Source organism: Lichenostomus cassidix, chromosome 4 (genome assembly GCF_008360975.1).
Source record: "Lichenostomus cassidix isolate B80296 chromosome 4, HeHo_3.0, whole genome shotgun sequence".
NCBI classification, from domain to species: domain Eukaryota; kingdom Metazoa; phylum Chordata; class Aves; order Passeriformes; family Meliphagidae; genus Lichenostomus; species Lichenostomus cassidix.
Window position 1 is genome coordinate 38,112,429 of NC_139484.1, and position 22,980 is coordinate 38,135,408.

At 35.1% G+C, this 22,980-nt stretch overlaps 1 long non-coding RNA gene across 1 annotated transcript in view; it reads left to right on the forward strand.

The window, feature by feature from the left end:
- LOC146438271 (uncharacterized) overlaps window positions 1–21,535 on the forward strand; it is a 181,443-nt gene extending 159,908 nt beyond the window's left edge. Inside the window, exons 4-5 of the long non-coding RNA XR_014851723.1 lie at window positions 3,889–3,969; window positions 21,376–21,535. This is a non-coding gene — a long non-coding RNA (uncharacterized LOC146438271). The remainder of the gene's footprint in view (window positions 1–3,888; window positions 3,970–21,375) is intronic.
- Window positions 21,536–22,980: the final 1,445 nt, after the last annotated feature.

Consider the following 22,980-nt stretch of genomic DNA (forward strand, 5'->3'; position numbering starts at 1 on the left):
GTAAAAGGATTCTTTGTTACTGTTGGAAGACTCCTTTGTCCTAATTTCTTGTGTGGAAGATTCAGAATTCAAGTATTACCCTTGGTGGTGACCTAATGAGAACTTCATTGTTGGTTTTGAAGAAGGATTTACATAATTTCTTAGGATGTTAACTGCTTCAGTTTGGGTTCTTTGCCCATGTAAATGCAACTGTACTACTGGTGGTAGTGTAACAAACTAATTTACCAAGTAGGTATTTGAAACAGTTTCAAAAAATCAGTTCTCGCAAAGTAAGCTATGTAGATGATATTGCTGAAACATTATCAGGAAATTCTTCTGGCATGACTATATTTGGTTAGGAATCATGAGGGCTATGTAGTGCATACCAACTTTCCTTCTCATACAGTGAGGGAATAGACTACTGTTGTGAACAGTTTCCTGCCAGTGGGAGCATGGAAGAGCACCATAGATGGGTCACGCCTGAAATGTCACATTCATGAATGCGGGCTATTGTTTTCCCATATTTGACAATTCTAGATCAGTAGGATTAAGTAGGGCAACTACACAGTTTTCTTAAAGTGATGTGAAAGTGGCCAGTCTGAGAAAATTGCTAATAGCAGAACAGTTCAGTGGTTTTAAAGGCTGCTTTGTTTTTTAGTCTGTTATCTGAGCTTCTATGGGCCCCCTTTGCAAAAACAAAATTATTAACTATTTATATGCTTTATAAGCAGCTATGAAGAAAAAGAAAATCCTCTTTCTCAGATATTGCTAACACTTATTGCTAACACTTACAGCTAAACTGAAAAGGGGTCATTGGTTTATTTGGAAAATACTTCCTTACTGGAAGATAAGTCAGTAGATGTTCAAAGGAAGAAAATTGATGCTTTTCCTGGCAGCTAAGCTAGCTTACACTCAGGTTTTTAAAGTCACTTAAAAATGGCAAGCAAGAACGAAATTGGCTATATTTTTTGTCTCCTCTTCCCATCCGTTAACACTTCAGAGATACTAGTAACAGACTTGAAAACAGCAGACTGATCTGAAAGTCAGTCTAGATATCCTGTGTTTTTTTACTGTGATGTGTCATTAGATTTTAGACAGTGCTTTAAAAATTGGAAACTGGAGTTGAAAGGTACCAGATAAATAAAACTGTAATGCAGTGAATGTTGTTTTCTACCTGGGAGAAGAAAACTGCATTTGATTCTTTTTGTCAGTCAGTATAGACTTTAAAATGCACAGTTATTTCATTTCATTTTCAAGTGAAGCCATCTCACACCTTGAAATCACACATTAAATGCTAGAAAATTTGTTAGGAGCTAACCCTAAATGTATCTGTCTGGGGAGGGGGAAAGGGGAGTTAAGGGAGTTAGCACTGAAGTGACACCTTCCTAAAATATTCTTTCATCCATCTAATACTTCAAAAACCAAAGGGCTAAATACGGCTCAGGAAGCAAAAATGAAACTTTTAAGATACTAATATTTTTAATTCTGTCTTGAAAAGCTTTGTTTGCCAAGTTGATTTTTGAAGTGCAATCTATCATCAGTCACAGTAAGGCAGTACTGTTTGCTTTCAGATTTACTCCTAGTGGTAAAATATCAACAAATAGCATCTCGTTATGATGTCACTGGTATCTCCTACTCCTGACCTCTGGTAATAGATACTTTTCTGTTGACATCACAGGAAATAGAACAATAAGCCTCACAGTTGAACGCTGCTGTTTACTGAAGCAACAGTTAGTAGGAAATTAGGGTATTTAACTTTATTTTAGTAAATTTTAATGTAAATTGATGGGGTTTTGAATATATGAAAAATCAAGATTTTTTTTTTAATCTCAATCGTCTCAAAATGTTTTTTTACACAAGACGAAAAAATGGCTGTATTCGGTTTGATCGAAGCACCTCCTAGTCTGATGCACTGTCTCTAATAGTGGCCAGTCAAAAATGTCTAGGAAAAATAAGAACAGATCAAGCATAAAATGAAACTTTCTGGCATGTGGCAGTCCACAGCTCAGGGATTTCCCAAGCTGAAGATTATATTTTGAAGGCTTTATTCCATGAATTTCTGATAAGTTTTCAAACCTATCAGTAACAAACCTATCAGATCTTTTGATGATCCTGTATTTTCTTTACTTTTTTCCCCTTAAGGAATGTTTGTAAAGCTTAAGAGAGAAGTAGTTTTAAATTGCACAGCTACTTTCTATCTAGTCTTCACTACAAGGGTCATTTTCAAGAGATTTTAGAATCTGTAGTCCTAGAGTAAAATATATTAGTGAAACAAATAAAGTGTTTTTAAAAAGGCACAATAATTTGACACACTGATTAAGTAAATTGGTATTTCCAGAAGCTTTGGAACAATGTGTTCATACATAGCATAATATGGTAATTATTCCTGTTACGTTTGGTAGGATGGGCAGAGATTTTGGCCAAAGTAAGAAAGAGCATTTAGGGGAATTTAATCCTTTACTTTCAAAACCAGAAAGTCTTGGATTTTGAGGATGAAAAAAGTATTGAAACAAATTTTCACACTATGCAGATAAAAAGGAAATAACACAGGATAGGGTGTTAGGAAAAAATTGTAATTATCCTAGGAGCAGATTTTGCCTCTGATTTGATGGTTTTTTTGCATCTAGGAAGGATCTCTCTCCAAGGTGCCAGTTTTAAAGTAGACTCATAGAAATCCCATCCACATCTTAATGCGGCATTCCATGCAAAATTTTAAAATATCAGGGTTGTCAACTTTAGGCTCAGGGCATCATATTTATCACAAAAGAAGTGAAAAAGTTGATCTCAGCCTTTTCATGCATTCTGTAAGACAGGTGAGGAGTGTAAGTGAGATGACTTGGGAGTTGAGGTTCTGGAAGCTGGCTTTTTTAAGTTTGGTGAAAGGAAAGTTGAGGGGCAATCTGACAAAAACTTACGGCTGTTTCATGGGCAGCTTCAATGCTGGGGGAGCTAGGCAATTCCCTGTAGTGGCGAACTGTGAGGAATGATGATCACTGTGTGCCCCTTGTGAGCATCAGAATAGATCACTAGAAAGCTCTTCTCCCTTAGAAGGATAGTGCAGTACTGGCCAATTTCTCTACTTTTTATGCATCAAATAATGAAATGAAAGCAAAAGGTAGAAAATTAGATGACAAATCACTTTGTGAGACATGAGACATGATAGAGCCTGCCTCCTCAGTAGAGATTCTGTAGACCACTGCAGAAAACTGTGAACAGACAGGACTGTCCTCATTTTAATTAGGCTTCTCCAAAAGTGCAGTGATGCTCTTTTCTGAAGAAGTTCCTATCCAAGTTTCTTTGACTACTCAGTTTAATTCTAAACTTCTTTTTCAGTCCAGAGAGTGATTTTATACCAGATTGTTGTGGTTAGCGAGTCAACATTTACAGTTTTCATTTTCTTTTCATAGTATTTCACACAACAAGGAAATACATTTTCATACATGTGTGCACTGTATACTATTGCTTGTTCTATGACCCTTTCAGGAGCCTGCACAGTCATTGTTTCTCTGTATATTAAAGAACAGCTACAAAGATTATACTGAAGAAATATAATCTTCATAATGATTATATATCATTATGAATAATGATATATATAATGAAATAATGATATATATAATGAAATAATAATGGTTCTTTAGCCACATTCAGTGTCACAGCCAGCATAGCAGTGGGAATAAGCTTGTATTGGTTGTTGGGTGTGTAGTGATAGTGCTTTTTGCCCCCTTTCAGGAATACACACACTCAGTTCTATTCAGAGTAAAGCCCCAGAGTGACGGCAGTGCTGTTCATCTCCAGCACAGACAGGGCTGATTCACTTCCTCATCTTTGTTCTTTCTGATTTCTAGTACGGTTTTTGAGATCACTTCCAATGATTTCTAATTCTGTTGATTTTTTTTTTTTTTTTTTTAGATTTCCATGCCATAGGTCATCCATGACCATTACCATGCAAGGATAAGGGTAGAAGAGGAAAAGGACAGAGTGATGCATGAGGTTAGTGTAAATTATGCCATGCTCAACATGAGTATACCTTTTTGGTAGAAAAATCCACACTCTAAAATTCTTTGTATGCATTTTTTCAAAGGGGACAGACAGGTAATGAAGCCGATGAAATTTTATGCCAAAAAATAGCATCTCTGGTTAAAATGTTATGACATAATTAAATCGTCACACATTGCCAGATGATGCCATGGAGGCTAGAATCATAGATGTATTTAAAAAAGGATTAGTCTAATTTCTATCTTAGGAGTTTCTGTGCTATAGATGGCATAAGCTTGAAAGGCATGTAAGGGAAGAATGACCGTATAGATTCTTCTATATGCATCAATTAATATCCACTGTCAGATGTAGAAATCAGGATAAACTGAGCCTCAATTCAGACTTTTCTGTGTTTGTGTGAGAAATATGTGTTAAAAATAGAATAAAAACTTGAGTTCTACTGTACCAGGAAAATTTTAAAATGCCACTGTGACAGCTGACACAGCAACATGGACCCAGAAGTAGAGATGAAATGTCTAAAAAGGCAAAGCCCTACCATTCAGACAGTAAAGAAAAGTTTTCATTTCTTAAGTATTCATTACGGTAATCCTAGTGCTATAATGGTAAGGTGTTAAAAGACATTCTTAGTCATGGCACAGCCTGCATTTGAAAATTAGATTTTGTGATATCCAAAGAAGAAAATTGAAAAACTGTCCAGTAGCTACAGATATTTTACAGATACTGTCCCACTATTACAGAGCAGCAAAAATATGCAAATTTTCATGGTACATAAGTCAGTACTAAAATGCTGGATGGATATGTTTCCCATTTGGAATAGAAGAGTCAGACAAACTAAATACATTTCTTGGGGTTATTAGAGGTGAAAATACAAAAGCATAAAAGTTAAGACCAAGAAGTAATCAGATAAACTTAGAAAACCTGTTGTATTCACTGGGGACATTGCATTTCACTTGGAATATCCTGACTGTAGATAAAAATCTACTTAATGCAAAACATACTTGACTTTTAGCATCTTTGTTTAGCAGTAGAAAAGACATTACTATTCTGCCCACAAAGCTAGGATTTTACTGTCTTCTGTATCCCATAAAAAAGGATGAGAACCTTAGCTACCCATTTCTGGGCACACAGTGGTTTTCTCTGTTAATATCATGAGCTAACAATAACCACATTCACACATTTTCAGCACTAGGAATCTGGGTTAGATTTTTGAAATTTTAAGGTGTTTAGAAGGGTTAGTAGTAGTTTTTGTGTGCTTCATTGTGTCTGTAAAGCATGTTAATAAGAATAATTTCAAGTTTCAGAATAGCTGCTATTTGAAAATTGTCAGAAATTAAGGTTTCAATAGGAATTTTTTTTCTTCTTAACTTGCTGGCACTCTTTAACCTTCCTAGCTGTTTAGGTAAGAAACATAGTGATCTGTTAAGCAATTAGCAAATGGAACTCTAAATGTAATAGGACTATGGTCAGTGTTTCAAAGACATATGCCTAAACCGTCAGTCTCTGAGGAATGTCAATGGGCAGAATCATGCATGGTTTTTAAAATAAAAAACTGCTTAATTTTGAATCAGAGCAAAATGTCAGAATAGGATGAAATTTTCTCCTGACAGCTACATAGAATCATAGAATCATTTAGGTTGGAAAAAACCTTCAATATCATAAAGTCCAAAACTAACCCAGCACTCCCATCTTCACCGTTAAACCAGGTGTCCAAGTCTACAGCTTTTTGAACAACTGCAGGAATCAGTTCCCTGTACTGCCTGTTCCAATACCTAACCATCCTTTCAGAGAATTAATTTTTCCTTACATCTGTTCTAATCCTCCCCTCATACAAATTGAGACCATTTCTTCTCATCCTGTTGCCTCATTACCTGGTAGAAAAGACTGACACCCACATCACTACAGTCTCCTTTTAGGTAATTGTAGAGAGTGATAAAGTCTCCCTCAAGCCTCCTTTTCTCCAGGCTAAACAACCCCAGCTCCCTCAGCCACTCCTGATAACAACACTCATGCTACAGACCCTTCACCAACTTTGTTTCATTTCTCTGGACTTTCTCCACCAGCTCAATGTCCTTTCTGAATTGAGTGGCCAGAACTGGATGCTGAACTTGAGGTACAGCCTCACCAGTGCTGAGTACAGGGGAAGAATCACTTGCCTGATTCTGCTGGCCACACTTTTTCTGATACAACCCAGGATGCCATTGGCCCTCCTGGCCACTTGGACACACTGCTGGCTCATGTTCAGCTGCTGTCAAACAGCACCCCCAGATCCTTCTCTACTGGGTCACTTTCCAGACACATTCCCCCCAGCCTGTAGTGCTGCATGGGTTTGTTGTGACCCAAGTGCAGGACTTGGCACAGCAATAATAAAAGCAACATGGGAAGAAACCCACTTTTATGCAGATTATCTTGTCAAAGACAGAGAGAAATGTTCTGTTCACAGTGTTATACTTTGGAAAGGATCAAACAAGTTTGGTTGTTAATAATATCTTCCTTCACAAAAACAAATATGGTTTTGATTCCTGTGTTATGAAAAATTTCTGCAAGCCATGTCAGTGGATTTATCTGGCATTAAAGAATATTGAGTTTATAGCTGGGGCAGTAAAACTGAGTATTTATTTAGAAATAGTGTTCTGTAAAATCTAGTTTAAATTTGTACTTACAGCAAATAGCTTAGGGAGCTTCATTATTGCAACCTGAGACAAAACCCAAAACGGGTTTTTGGTATTGCCTATTTTTTTTCCATTTCTTTTCCTTTCAGCCTGTATTTTTTCAATGGATCTTAAAAATTCTGTATTTCTCTGTCCCTCTGGAATTCATTAGCTCTGGAGTATAAAGGGGATAGTTTGATGTAAGAATGTTTGTGTTATTTCCATTTTAAACTGAGATATCCAATCAACACTTGCAGACTGTGTCTGCATTAGTTTACTCCGCATGCTGCCTAGGAAGTATAGTTTAATGATGGTTTTGATTGAGTAAACATTTTCAAGCAAGATTTTATTGTATATATTCTCAGTGCTAAATGAACAAAACAAATTAATCACCCTGGCACCCCTTTTCTTGTGAAACTAACTTGTTCTGAATTTTGTTAACTTATTTTTCACGCTTTATAGTTAGATCTCTGCTATTCAGTCTGTTCAGAACCACATACACGTTTATAGGTAAAGCGGATTATTTTTTGATATTTTAGCTATAAAGCACTTCTATCTAAAAATAAGTTTCATCTAAACATATTGTGATGGCATTGTCCCTATAAATGTGAGCATTGATATTTATGAATCTTGTACATAGCAAAGATTATAAGAGTTCTCACCAGGTATGTATTATAGACTTTTTTATAAAATGTTACAAAAAAGTACCCATTTTGTTAGATGAAACCATTTCAAACTTCTTTCATTACTTGAAGACATAACATTGTCTTTACAGATCATTTGAAGGTAGGATTTTTTTAGATGGTTGAAAAAATTCTTCCAATATTTGAAAAGATCAACTAAAAGAGATGGCTGGTAATAGAACTTCAGGGCAAACCCCAAGAGGGTTTTGATCCACAATCCCTTAAGGTGATGTACATTTGTGTTTTCATTCATACCAGTGCCTTCAAATACTTGCCAAGTTTGAAAAATATTTTTTTTTTTTATTTCACACTAAAGGTCTCATTCAGAGAGGCACTGTACAACAGTATATCCTCTTTATGTCGCTCTTCTTGGGAGTCAAGAAATGGTACAGCCTAATGAGGTACTACATAGGTTATCAACAGGATTGTAGGATGCACATCAATAGCTTTACATCAGAGGCAGACTTAAAAGAGTTAAAAGAAAAAAATTAGGTGAAGAGTTAGTGCCCCATGATACCATTTTCCAGGAAGAGAAAGTTCAATAACAAGACCAAATAAAAATACCAAGTAACAAAACTAAATTCTTAATGAGGTATTGTGTTTTTTCTGGTTCATTTATGATTACTGAAGTAATGATTTAATCTATTAAATATTCTGATATTTCTCTAATCTTTAGAGATAACAACTATTTTTAAGAAACTTCATTTGAAGTAGGATATATGACTATTTTCAAAAGACCCAAGGAAAATAGTAGCGTTTATGAAAAGAAATAAACACATATTTAATGTTTCATGCTATATTGATCAAGCCAAAACTGATTACGTGTAATATATGATGTTTATTGTCACTCTGCATATTCCTCAACATTATTTCTTTATTTCTGTGGAACACAAATATCGTTATTCTTGCTTATATGACTCAGACACTTCTGAATTAATTGGAGTTAGTCTGTAACTTTGGAATATGATTTTCTAATGCTTTTAATTAGTCTTTAATACTGTGTATCCTTAGGTGACATATCAATTTAAGATGGAGCTTAGTCTGGTAGGTTGAAATCAAATGTGATCTTTTCTTTTATAATGAATATATATTTAGGTAGAGGAAAAAGTAACAAGGATTAATAAATCATAAGGTTCCTTTTAATGTTAAACAAATCCAATCACTCATAGCTTTTAGACCTAATACTTGATGAAGTCTTACATTGTGAAATATATATTGAGGCAGATTGGTTTACAATTAAATGCCTGAGATGATATAATGAGATATGACAAGTTAATGTATAATTTTCGCCATATCCCTATCCTCTCTTGCTATTGGAAATTTTTCTCTGAATTATTTGATTTTAAAAGTAATGGAAAAATTGAATTCTGAGTATGCAGTTTAGGCCAAATCTGATGTTTCAAATACTACATCTGAAAACACAGATATGATGAAAATACAGAGTGGTTTGGTAAAAAATGTACTTGCATTCTGTCAGGGTAGCAGGAGGACTGTGTCTCCCCTGATATATCTTTGCAGTTTAGCTATAGGAAAAGCTGAGGTGTACAGCATAAACACATGAAAAACTTAGAGTACTGAGAACAGATCAAAGCTCTGTCTTGCACAATATTGTGTTTGATCAATTATGAATACCTATGGAATAGTATGGAAACAGGCAAGTATATATTGATAGCTCCATATCTCCTTCCTCTAGGTGTCTGAATCCACTTCCAAATCCACTGCTAACTATTTTTCTATTAATGGATCTAATTAATTCACAGTCTAATTTTTTGTGTGATAAAATTTTTGGTTGTTTTGAGTGTGTGACCCCCTAACTTCATTTGCAATCCCCTAATCTTTGTATTGGAAAAGGCAATGAATTAATTATTGTCAAATTACTTTCTCCATATCACATATGAATTTCTAGATACCCATCAAGCAGACTCCAGACCTAGCATTCCCAGGCTTATGAGTTCTGACAAACATAGTCTGTCTGATGCATTTGAGTTACAGGAAGTATATGGCATCTGAATTGGAAATAGCCTATGATAGTGACTGAGACCATAAAAACTAACTTGAAAATCTTCATGGAGTCATAGAATCATAGAAGTAGTTTGGGTTGGAAGGGACTTTTAAAAGTCATTTAGTCCAACACTCCTAAAATAAGCAGGGATGTCTTCAGATAGATTTGGTTGCTCAAAGTCCCATCAACTTGGCCTTTAACACTTCCAGGGATGGGATCTAGCACCTCTCTGGGCAACTTTTTCTAGTGCTTCACCACCCTCACAAAGGTTTCTTTCTAATATTGAACCTAAATCTGCCCTTTTACAATTTAAAGCCATTTCCCCCATGTCCTCTCATTACAAGCCCTTATGAAAAGTCCCTGTCCAGCTCTCCTATAAACCCACTTTAGATGCTAGAAGGCTGCCATAAGGTCTCCTGAGAGCCTTCTCTTCTCCAGGTTGAACAATCTCAACTCTCTCAGTCTGTCCTCTTGGGAGAGGTGCTCCTTCCCTCAGATCATTGTTGTGTTCTTCCTCTGGATCTGGCTCCAGCATGTCCATGTCTTGTGTGTGCTGGGTATTCAGAGCCGGGTGCAGAATTCCATGTGGTGTCTCACAAGGGCAGAGCAGAGGGGCAGAATTACCTCCCTCAACCTGCAGGTCACTTCTTTTGATGCAGCCCAGGGTGTGATTGGGTTTCTGAAAGTGCAAGTGCACACTGCTGGATCATGTGCAGCTTTCCATCCACCAGCACCCTGGAGTCCTTCTCAGCAGGGCTACTCTCCACCCCACTACTGCTAGCTGTGCTACTTTTCTAGGAGATGTTGGGGTGGTTGAAGTCCCCCAGCAGGAAGAGGGCCTTCGAGCCTGGTGCCTCCTGTAGCTGAGTGGGAAGGCATCATCAATAATCATCTTTATCTGGTGACCTGTAATAGACATCAGCTGCAAAGTTCCCTTTGTTGCCTGTCTCCAATTCTTACCCAATCAGAAATACTGATTCGGTTCAGTTTCTTTGCAAAGTATTTCACCTTGACTGAGTTCACATCTAATCAGGTTTAAAAGAAATTTCTCTAAATAATGATTTCCTGTGAAAGATTGTTTTGTAAACCATACTCTGGTAAAATGAAAAATGTTCAAAGGGAAATTTTTGACAAACCAGAAGAGATTTGGAAGTTTCCAACGGGTTTCAGATATAAAGAAAAAAGAGACATCTCTTTCCCTTACGGAGGGACAGTCCTATTGTACAGCAGGACTGCAGTACAGATGTACAGACCCTGAGGTATTGATCACAAAGACAAACTATGACAGGAACACTCCAACTCCATGTTGAATGTTGAATGCACAGTTATATTCAAAAGAATTATTGGCATTTTACATGCATTCATATGCATGCATTTTTTAATGTTTGTATCCATATATAAATATGTAAGTTGGATGTTAAATCTATTTTGTGATTACCCTTAGAAATTCAAATTTAACTTAAAAAGGACCATTTCTCACCTACTTGTAGAAAAAGCCATCCTTAAATTTTTTTTATAATGTTTGATAATGTGCTGGCTTTGAAGCTTGATATAATCTCAGAAGAACACATGCAATGCCATGCTTTATCACTTGTGGAAGTTAACTTCATCCCTGGTTCTTGGAAAGCTTTTCAGAGCAATGCTTCACATTTCCTCTACATGATAAATGTTTTAAATATAATCATGTATTTAGTGATTAATGTAATTTGCTGTTAGAAATATACTTGTATTTCCAATTTTAAATATTATATGATTATATTTAGGAATTAATAAATTAATTTTTATCTTTTATATATATAAATTTAAGGAAAAGGTCATTAGGGATGTTTTGTTTCTTTCTGCATTTATCTTAATGAATAAGCAAGTTAGTTTAAGGGTACACGTGTTTTGATTCCATTTCAGTGCAGCTGTACAATCAGAAGAAACTGCTTTTGAGTTGCTGTGCATGGCTTATGATGCTAATCTCACTGCTGTCTCTCTAGCTGGGAGTACTCATAAACCACGCAGACTGTAGTAAGAAGAGAAAGTTGGAGACGTTAGAAATCCAGAGAAAATTGGCAGATGTGATAGATTATATGAAATTACAGCAGTCAGAAGATTTTATATGAAAGAGAATGTCATGCATTTGCAATATATGTTGGCATGTGTTGCCCTTAGCAGGTGTGTACCACATGCTACATACACAGAGTATTTTTTAATTATTATCTGATAACTTTGATAATCATATAATAGAAAAATTTTAGATGCAAGTTCGCCCAGATCTTAAATAAGTTCTTCTTATAGGAAAAGATGGATTTTTTCAATCTGAGTTCATCCATAAGAGGGAAAGAATCTGATACCCTGTGTGCTAACACATGGTTACAAATGGTCTTGTACTTGACTAAAAGAACTCACAGGTGATCTCAATGAATAAACTGTGAGTTCTGTGCTTTGAACACCCTATGAAGCCATAAAAAGTGAATCTGTGCACATCTATTGTGCATTGAAGGTGTGTGATCCAGCACCATGTTTACAAACTAAAACCCAAGAAATACCTTGATAATTCTTATCTTCCGAATACACTAGAAAATATGGTTTGGGGTTTTTTTTCGTACAAGAAATAATGATCAAGCTGCATGTGTAGCTGACTGAAGAATTTAGTGATCTGTCTTAATTTCATCATCAACATCTAAAGCATATTTTAAAAGCTCTGAATTATCTTGTGTGCACTAATTATTCAAAGGAATTCTTTAAAGTATTTGAGCAAAAAATTCTTGCATTGTATCCCATTTATATTTTCTTCAAAATACTGAGTTTTCATTCTGTGTTGGATTGCAATTGTCCTAATTCAACATACATAAGCATTTCTCACCTTTCATTGAATTAAGAAAGCCATTATATTATCAAGCTCCTATGCATACATTATTTTATTAAAATGAGAAATCCATTTTCATGGTTATTATATAAAATATAAAAAGAAGAAGTAGCTCAAGAAACTATATAAAATTAAGAATGCTAATATAAATTTTGCTGATTATAGAGATGCATATGTGAATGAGCTACAGAGAAATTCAGCTGCATGTATGGTATGGAATTGAACTTAATCATCTCTATGTAAAAAATTGTATAAACCATATGAACTCTTTTTGTACTTTCAAGATTTTGTTCTTAACACTATCTTGCTCATATATAACCTAGCCATTAGGTTAAAATACTACACTGTGCACATTTCTTCCTTGATTGAGGGCCGTGATGTATATTCAAGCTATCATGAAAAGCAAAAATTAAAATATATATGAGACTGAAAACTATATATGAGATTGAAACACTGCAGTGTTGTGGGCCCTAATTGTCTAAGCACAGATACAGTATACAATTCTGTAAAACTGTCTTAAAAGTTCTGGTTTTCATTAAAGTTGGATTCAACTCTGCATTTGCTGAACTGAAATATTTTGATGATATGCACCCACATCACAGAATTAAAGAATCTTTTTTCTTGAAAGTGCTTTTTTATTTTAAAACTGTAGCAAAAGGAAGCGCTGATAACATAGGTGTATGTCTCAGTTTGCACATGGAACTTTTCTACCTTCGAAATCAGAATTGGAGTGGTTAGATATATTTTTCAGTTTACTGACATATGTGGTTATTTGGCAGTCTCTTTTTGTTGCCCTTTCTTTCTTTCTTTCTTTCTTTCTTTCTTTCTTTCTTTCTCTCTCTCTCTCTCTCTCTCTTTCTCTCTCTCTCTCTCTCTCTCTCTCTTTCCCTCTTTCTCTCTTTCTCTCTTTCTCTCTTTCTCGCCACAAAAACCAAACATTTGTTACTGCTTTACGGAGAACTTCCTTGCCACAGCACTGCACAGAAAGACATTTCAACATCAGCTGGGAAACAGGAGACAGGAACATCAGATGTTTAGTACTTAGAATGCAAGAAACAAAGAAAACAAAAACTAGTAGAATGTTAGAGTTCTAGTGTAAATTGGTCTATGTACTAATTATTTATTTCCTCTATTGTGGCATTAAAGGAATGCAATACTTGAACTAGGTTCTCTGGTACTTGTATTGGCTAAATAATTCAATAATTACATAAAATCTTGCTAGAGCTCATGCAAAACTACCACTGATCTCAGATTTCTGTGTATAAGCAGCATCCACACAGAGTGCTTCAAAAATATAGCATTCTACATTGAAATCAAATTCTTTTAATAATCCCTAGTGTTTCATCCTGATGCCATCTTTCAGCTGTCTCTAATTCAGAAAAAAAAATTTCAACCAGCACAGACTACTTTAAAATACTTCTTACACTTAGTTTAATAATGAGATGTTAATTTTCAAATATGTATTAGTCAAAAGAAAAGCAGATGTTGAAAATTAGTAACTTAGGGGTTCGTTCAAAACTTGTAATTTTACAGTCATTTGTATCACATGAAATTACCTCTTCCATGGATATTGCTGTGCTGAATGAGAATGTGTAACTAATAGGTAGCAGTTAATCCTTTTTACAGACAACACTAAGTTGTTTGGGAGTGTTGATCTGCTGAGTGCTAGAAGGGCTCTGAAAAATGCTTAGGACGGGCTGGATCAATGCGCCAAGGTCAATTGTATGAGATCCAATAAGGCCAGGTGCCCTATATTATGTTTAACCTGGAGAAAAGGAGTCTCAGGAAGATCTTATCATTCTCTACAGCTATATGAAAGGAAGTTGTAGTAGAGTGGGTGTCTGTGTCTTCTCCCAGGTAACAAGCAACAGAATGAGAAAAAATATCCTCATGTTGCACCAGGGAAGGTGTAGATTGGATATTAGGATAATTTTTTTCAGGGAGAGTTGTAAAGCATTGGAACAGGCTGCCCAGGGAAGTGGTGGAGTCATCATCCCTATAATTTAAAAAAAAAACTGTGGATATGGCACATGAGTTCGTGGTTTGATGGTGAACATGATGCTGGTGGTTCTAAGCTGATGGCTGGACTTGATGATCTTAAAGGTCTTTTCCAGCCTTAACAGTTCTATGATTCTAATGCTGTGAGTGCAGGTGATGAGGTGACTGGTGATTAGACATCCTATTGCCTTCTGCTTTCTCAAGATTTTAAGTTACATATGGGAGTACTCCTAAACTAATGCTAAGACATGTTTTTATATTCCTTATTGTGTATTGGTTTGGTACAATACAGTTAAGCACATATTCTTTTTGACCAGCAGCAAAGTAATACTGTAAAGTGAAACACAGACCAATAGACACTAAATCACAGATGCAAATCCTGGAATACACAAAGGTCAAGTCATGAGTGTAAAATAATTATGCAAAGTAGAATAATGGATTGTGAGCTGATGCTCAAGGCTAGTCCCACACTGGCTGCTCCTGTGCAATGCACACTGAGTCCAAAAGGCACTATAGAACATCCACTCTATATGCTTCTATTCATCATGGGTCACAGAGCTCTTTCCAACCCTTACAAAGAAAGCTTTCACTAAAAGCCTCACTCTGTATGATGTTTGTTTCCAATTATCACATAGAACATAACATGAAATTATGACAAGTGTATTACACTTAAAATGTGTCAATAAATTTTATGCTGCATAAAATTGAGCATATGCATACCTAAAACAAAATGGCAAACTGAAGTGAAAACAAAATGAATGCCAAAATAATGCCAGTGAGCATCTCCACCATATGTAAACCTGAGCAAGTTATTTTCTGGAAATATTCTAAAAAGAAAATGTGTTTACCATGATCTGTGATCAATTTCAACTTGTGCTTGTAACTAATCCAGTCGTACTGCAGCCAGTCTTATGTTCTTAGTGACTAAGCAGTGACTAAGAACTTTATTTACATTCAAACCTGTTCTATCACCTAAGCGCCTAAACAACATAATGAGCTTGTAGCATTTTTATGAGCAGATACATAGTTCTGCTTTATGTTTATTCCCTGGGTACAATTTAAAATTGGTTTAAATCCAGAAATTCTCATTCACTCAAATATGAACATGTTGCATTTAGGATAAAAAAAATATCCTATGCAGTACAAGAAATAAATGTTAAGAAGCCAAATTTCAAAGGAGATAACTTTATCAATATATGTCCTAGGCATCTAGTTGGTGAGTTTAGAAGATCTAAAGTATTAAACATCCAGTCCTTAAAACAAAGTATGAATGCATTATGCAGCAAGGTTAAGATTAGAATCTAAGAATTTTATTCTTTGTTGATTGTCTGGGACTTGCATATTTTTATGAAGAGGTTTCTAAACATCTGTTGTTTGCTAAATGATTGACCATTCGATTTCAAGAAATTAGAACAGTTATAGCATAGTAGATCTAGGTAATATGTAAAAATGCTGGGATATAGGAACAGAGGTCTAACTTCTGTAAAATTAGAAATTAAAACAAACTGCTTTAAAAAAATCACTGAAAGAGCTGTAGGAGATCTCAATTTTTTTTATTAGTTGCAACTCAAGAAATTCACCTATTTCTGAATTCAAGTGTAAAATATTATGTGTTTTAATTTAGGACATACAGTAATTCTTTATGCTAACATATTTTCAATAAAAATATTAGCATTCCAGTAAAAAACATGACAATTTTAAAAGGTGTTCCATTTTCTCCATAATTTTCTCTGGTCTTAATTCTGTATACGAAGATATTTCAGAATTCATCATTTTTGCTGTGGTCCTATTTACATGAGCATTTAACAAGGAATTCTAAGAGCATGCAAAAACGAACATAAAGTTCTTGCTGGTGTGAAGTGTTTGCCTGTAATAACTGTGTCAGTTGCCTCTGCTGTTCTTAAGCACTGAGTTTGACAGGTATGCTCTGTGCGGTGAGTGGCTTGCTCTGAACTGTGTAAAGGCAAAACTGCCAGGGTAATTTGTTTCAAAGAACTTCCAAATTTGGTTGCAAAACCCCCAATATATCCAGAGGAAAAGATACTGCAATTGTGAACATCATTTAAGAACAGCACTGCTTATTGATATATTTTCAGGAGAAAAAATACAAACGTTTCTTTTCTGTATATTCCTTCTGTAAGTTGTTTTCTCATTTTGCTATATTGTGAATATGAGAATGAATAGCAGTGTAGAGACTCAATGTGCAGGAATCTTTTACAATTGATTTTTACCATTTGAAGAAAATTTATATACACAGGGTAGATTTCAGCTAAGTATGACTCAGACTTCTGGCTGAGTTTATTTGGCCTTTTTCAGACAAAGACTTGAAAATTCTGCTGGTAAAATGAAGTGGGTCCATTCTTACCCCATTCTCTATCTCTTGGGTACAGGACAGCAGCAGAAATTAAGGGTCACAGAGCTCCTACACAACTAGTAGGGAAGGGTTATTCATAAGAGAATGTCAAACCAAAGAAAGCATTAAATACGTCAAGATATGATAGGAATGAGTTACTTTGACAAAGGCTTTGGTTTTTCTGCCAAATGTTATCAGTTTTGTCTTTGTTTTTGAGGCAAAAGGAGCAGCAGACTTTCTGCACTCTTAATTTGCAATTCCTTCTGAAGAAATGTTTGCTTAATAGAATCTCTATAAAATCATCAGGAAAATTTCACTTCTCCTTCATATCATTAATAGTTACTTTCAATACTCCAGTTTTATATAGAAACAGAATTGTCAGAAAAGAAGTAACTTTTCCCTTTCCTACTCTAAACTTGTTTGCAAGATCTTGAACCTAGTAGCTGGATTAAGTGCACAAAAATTAATCTCGGGTCTATTATATAGGTTATCTATTTTCCTCATTAGCTTCTACTAATATATCATGTAAATAAATACTAATTTAAATTTTCAAGTACTTCAGATAATTTCTAATATTTAAGAGTTTTGGGGAGGCCATCATACTGCCCACATCCATAAGGGGTAAAAAAACGAAGTAAAATACTTGGAATTTTTTTGAGTTATTTTGTGATTACTACCTGATATGGAACACTAAAATCTACTGATATGGGGGATTGAACCTGTTTATAAGTTTATGCTTGTATTTTTCATATTTTTATTTATCAAGCTTATCATTTGATAGCAAATTTCACTGAAGAATTCTTCACTTTTCTGTTTTAATCTCTGCTTTAAGTCTATCATATAAATTTATATTTTGTCATTATTACAGAATATATGATCTAAGAGTACAGTCAAGAAGCCACATATCTGTATTAATCTAAATAATCAAGACACTGGAATAAAATAGAGGAGCATTCCAGTCTCCAAAAACTTTAGATTTGGATGCATGATAGGTTTTTACTATGTTTGGAAAATTGTCTTAGGATATGGAAATCAAGCTATGTTGGAAAAGAGAGAACAGGTGAAATACTCTGCCTTGCTCTTCTCTTTGAAGTCATAATTGGGTTTACATTCACTTACTCCCTCTTCTGAAATAGCAGGACCTCCTACCAAATTACGAAGGCAACATTTGCCAACAGTTTTATCTACATAACACTGAGCTACTGGATCAAAACTGTGTCTTGGAGAGTTTTGCTATAGATATCCTAATTTTCTACCCAAGTGAGGTATTAGTTTTATGGCATGTGAGAGGTAGGTGTCTAAAAGCATCAGTGTCATTTGAAGAAATAAATTACTTGCATTAACCTCCTATTTGGCAATGATGTAAAAGGCAAATTTTTTCTCCATTGAAAAAGGTGTCTGAGGTCTTCAAGATATGTAAGAATGAACTATATGTCTATATAACATCACTGTCATTGTAGCAGCATACAAGTGGAAAAAGTTTGAATATTTTTTTAATTTATCACAGCTCTTTGAATAATTTTAGCTTGGAGGGGAAGAAGGACAATGTAAATGTATTGCATTTTAACTTTACTGTATTGTAAAGATTGTAAACATTTGTGTTCCCAAATGTTATAAAAATGACTTCAGCTTCTGTTTAGGAAAAAGAAATCAATGAAGGAAGTCAGACATAACAAATGAGAGTTTCAGGTCCAGTGACAGTAGATAGACCTGGGTGCCTTATATTCACACTTTTCAATCAAGTAATATGTCTACTGCAGGGAATAAACTGAAGACACTCTAGCAGCCACGTAGACTTTGATCACTTTTGTTCATAAATGTGACTCGTATTTCAGTACCCTCTTTTTTTCTAAGCTACTGATCTTCCCTAAACTTTACAGTGAGTGCTCAGTGAACTTAAAGAAGCCTTTACTCATTCTGCAAACAGACTTTAAATATTCATGCTGGGTCACATCGTTTTTTTCTTAAAATATTAGGTACTCTTTGTTGCAGTTTCGTTTGTTTGTTTTTTTGTTAATTTTTTTTGTCCAATGTCCTTCACATTCTACAGAACAAATTGTGGTGAATGACGAGTTACTTTTGCAATCACAGTGCTTTCATTAATTCAGTTTTACAGCAGTAAGGAAGTTTGAAAATACTAATTTGCCTACGTTTGTTTTATTTAATGGTTTTTGTTGATTCACCTTTCTTGTTGATTACTCCTATGCTTTCTGTGGATTGTGTGGCACATTAAAAATAAAGATGAAAAATACACTGTCATAAATCTCCCTAATTTACTGAAGGGAAGTCTAAGAAGAGTTCGCTTTTTCCTAATTAGGCTACAAGTATACAGAAGGCATAGAAGGCATTGCCTCATTTGTTTGATTGTTTGTAACGATAGACCACGCCCATGTAAAGAGCACACTGGTAGAAATATATGACATAACCTTTGGTCATGCTGCTCTTGTGCCAGTGTGGTATCTTACTAGATCTAAGATATGACCATTATTTATTATGAATTTTGTCCAGATTGGAGCATAATGGATTTGCTCTATGCAATCTGTGAAAGTTGTATGTTGCGTATTCTGGGTGTGAAATGAAGGCATGTGGGAATCTGAGTGTTTCCAACCTGCTGATGTAATGTGAGACAACTACAGAAAACAGAGAGGGTCAACCTTGGTCCACTGTTCTCTGCATTGCCTGTGCAGCATGACTTCTAGAATGGGATGTGCCCTATGCTGCGCTGGGTTTTATATTAAAGAAAACAAAACCAAAAAACCTAGAAAAGAAATAACATCTGACATGAAGAGGTATTACTTGAACTCAAAGCTCTAGTTTGCTCCTGCTATATCTGCTTTGTCATTGCCTTTTCCAGTTGAGCTAACTGGATCCTTTTTCTACCTCCCTACTAGCCAGAACTGTTGTTGACCCATGCAGAACACATACTGTGCTTCCCCCTCCAAGGATGAAAAGCAGCTTTGTTAGCAGTGTTGTCTCAGGTCTCCCAGAGGCATCATAACTATCAGAGGCAGAGTGCTACCCAGAAGTTGTGGGAGTAGTGCTTCCTTGCTACACTTTTTTTTTTTTTAATGCTACAAGAATTGTAAATAACTTTACTTAGAACATCTCAATCTTTAGTCCCTCTAGGGAAAAACCCTAAAAAATACATTTCATATGGTCATTTATAGCCAGAAGTACCGGTTTTAAAAAAACAGCATAGAGAAAACAGGTGAAATCTGAAGCTTTTTCCTTTCAACAGAGTGGGATACTGAAAATCATTCTAAAAGAGATATTAAAAAAAAAAGGTTTAGATTGTAAGGTCTCTAGGAAGTCACCTTAGAGATGACTTTCTGAAACACTGTCGTGTCTCCTTCCTCCTTTAAGTTAATTTTGTGTGATAATCCCTGGGATTCAAATCTAAGGAGATATAGTTTCTATTTCCTTTTATATTCATTTTAAATCATTAATTGCATCAGCACTTGCTCCTTTCATGGCAACATCAAAAATATGTATTGCAATCAATCATTACAATGTTTTACAGCAATAGTCATCACAGAAAATTAGCATTCTGTGCATTATCAGATTTTTTTAAAAATTGAAAGGTTGTGAATATTTACAATTATTTGGATTAATGAAACAGAGTTGCCAAGAAAATGCAAATACTTAAGTAAGTATTTAATTTTTAGGGGATATATAAATAATGATTTTAAGAGACCAGGAGTGCTTTCTGCTTTGTTCATATTTTGATAGTATACTTCTCTTTGCTCTTTCAGTAATTAAGTCTTATGACATTCCAGAAAGCCTAAGTCCTGCTGAGATGTTTAGGTTTGGTGCAAGCTATTGATGTACAAACAAAGTAAAAAAAAAATTAAAAAATACAGCCAGGATCATAACAAGCTGTTTTGCTTTTACCTTTGAAAGAAAATTGAATGGTAAAGTAGTATGGTCTACTGAAACTGTTCTAGCCTTGTTGTTAACTAGAACCTCCTTTTGAAATTCATTGCCTTCAATTACATTTTTAAAAGAATTTTAATTATGTGCCTGAAAAGAATAAAGATGCTTCAGGCTCCATTTGTTTATCGTGGAAGGCCTAAAAAAATGAGGACAGAGCTTCCCAGCTCATGCAGGGGTTGCAGAGAGAGAGAGATGACTTTTAATTCGACAAGTTCAGAGAGATTTTTTAGTTTGACGCGCACAGCAGGGGGTCTTTGAGTGCCTGGCAATACTTCAGCATTCTGAGCTTTGAAAGTCTTTCCCTGCAGCAGAAATTGTATCAAAAGCCAGTGATAATATTCCCTGCAAGGTAAAGGACCCTATTGAAGATTTCTAGAGCTGTTTATTTATTCATCACAGTTTTTTCTTTTAGGACGTATAAGACGTATAGGTAATAATTCGCACAGACGCTAAGAAAATGAAATAAGTAAAAAAATAAATAGGGATCTTTCATTAATCCTTCAATTTTCGCTTAAGTTTTCCGTAGGCCATGTTCAGCTATAGCTACATTCACCTATAAAATTTCCTGTCATTCCCTGTGATGTATTCTGCATTCAGTCTTCACTTCAAATCTCAGCTTTTCCTCATTTTTATCAGAATTGTAATTTTGTCTGCCTTCCACCACCAGCTGAGCACATAAGATGTTTATGGCCATTTCTTTCCACTAAACCCTTAAAGTGATTGATTAATTTTATGGAAGAACATTCGCTTTCTTAGGGGGCTTTTTAAATCTTATTTTTAAAGTAGATTTGAGATAGCTATTTCAAAGCCAAGAATAAAGTGTTATTTATATTCCAGAGATCCAAGTTTTAATGTTTTGACATTATTTTTATTTGAAAAATATACACGTATGTTTTTATTTCTGATTTTGTTTTGTTTTGTTTCTGCAGCAGAGCTGGGACTGTGAGACTACGACAACCTTCCCTTGTGTAATGTCAATGTCGGCTATCACTTTGGCAGAATCACCCAGCTCAGTGAAGACAGAAAACCCCTCCTTTCCTCCTGTTTTTTCATCTGCTGGTGGCATTCCAAGTGACCTTCCCTCATAAATATTGGTGAGTGACCACATGGGGAAAGCAGTTCCTTGGTGCAGAGAAACTTGTTTCAAAACGCTGTGTTGACCTGAGGGGTTTCCATTTTTTCAAAGTTTAAAAAAAACAGACATATATGCAGGTGTTGCTTGTTTTTTTTTTTTTTTTCTTCTCATAATAAGTTATTTAACATCACTTATTTCTCCAGACATAAGCATTTATAGAACACTACCATGTGCTAACTATTCAAACTGTAAGAACCAGTCTTTCAAAATACTGTTTTACAGGGAGAAATATTTCCTGAGAGCACACAACAATCTCTCCTCTCTTCCTATTACTTTCCAATGTCTAAGTGGTCTGGAATTCTACAAATTTATGATAACACACCAAATATAGCATGATGAAAGTTTCCCAAGTGTAGGAATTAAGATAATTAGAGGCTGTGTTCTGGGACCCTTCTGGTTTGGGAAGTATGCCTAAAGTGAAATCACAGCACTGAAGAAATTCTGATACCTTCAGGGCAGTCCAGAAATGCTGTTGTAGTTCCATAACGCTTTCTAAGTTTTATAGTTCAGTACTGAAAAAAACTTTTCAGGTCATTTGAGGCTATCACAGCAGATTTATTCTGCTTGAGACGAAGAGGTTTTCAGTCAGAAACCAGATGGGTAGATAGTGAAACAGCCACCCATGGCTCAGGAATATTTACAGTACCTTAAAACATAACAATATAAAGTATATGCACAGATACAAAAAATATTTAACCTTGCTTGGAACAGTTTGGAAGCGTTAACTATGTGCAGGATCTAAGACTGCAAATTATTTAAGTGTTGGTTACATGTATTAAAACTAAGACAATGGACAAGAAGAGTCATTTAGACAGCTGCCATTCAGTATTCATTATGTTATTGCAATTATCTCCTATTCAGACAACAGTCAGAGAACTGTGATGTATCATTTATGATTATATGGTAAGTAATATTTGATTTTTTTTTTATTAATCATATGTGTACTTGAAGTATATCAGTTTAAAGGACCAGAGCACCTTCAAAAGAAATATTAATAAAAGCATTATGGCACCAGCCTAATAAAATAATGCCTTTTCATAAATGAAACACTTCCAGGAAAAAAAAGGCTGACATACCTACTAAATCTATCCCTCTGCTTAAAGACTGAATGGCGTGGTGGTGCTATTTATAAGTTCCTCAACTATGTGTTAAAATTGTCACTTAATTTCTGTGACTATTAGTAGTCAGGGGACAGAGTAAAGAAAGTAGAGGGGAAAAATTAGTAGAAGTGCATAAATGTCTGTGCTCTATCAATGTTCTTTCTTCGTTTCTGTATCAACTATGTGATGGAGTTGTGGCTACTTAGTCTTTTGGGGGTTTGAATTTGGGTACACAGGTAAATCAGTATCAGCACTGGTTCTGAGGATTTGTGTGAATCTCTTAGAACTGAAATAGGTCT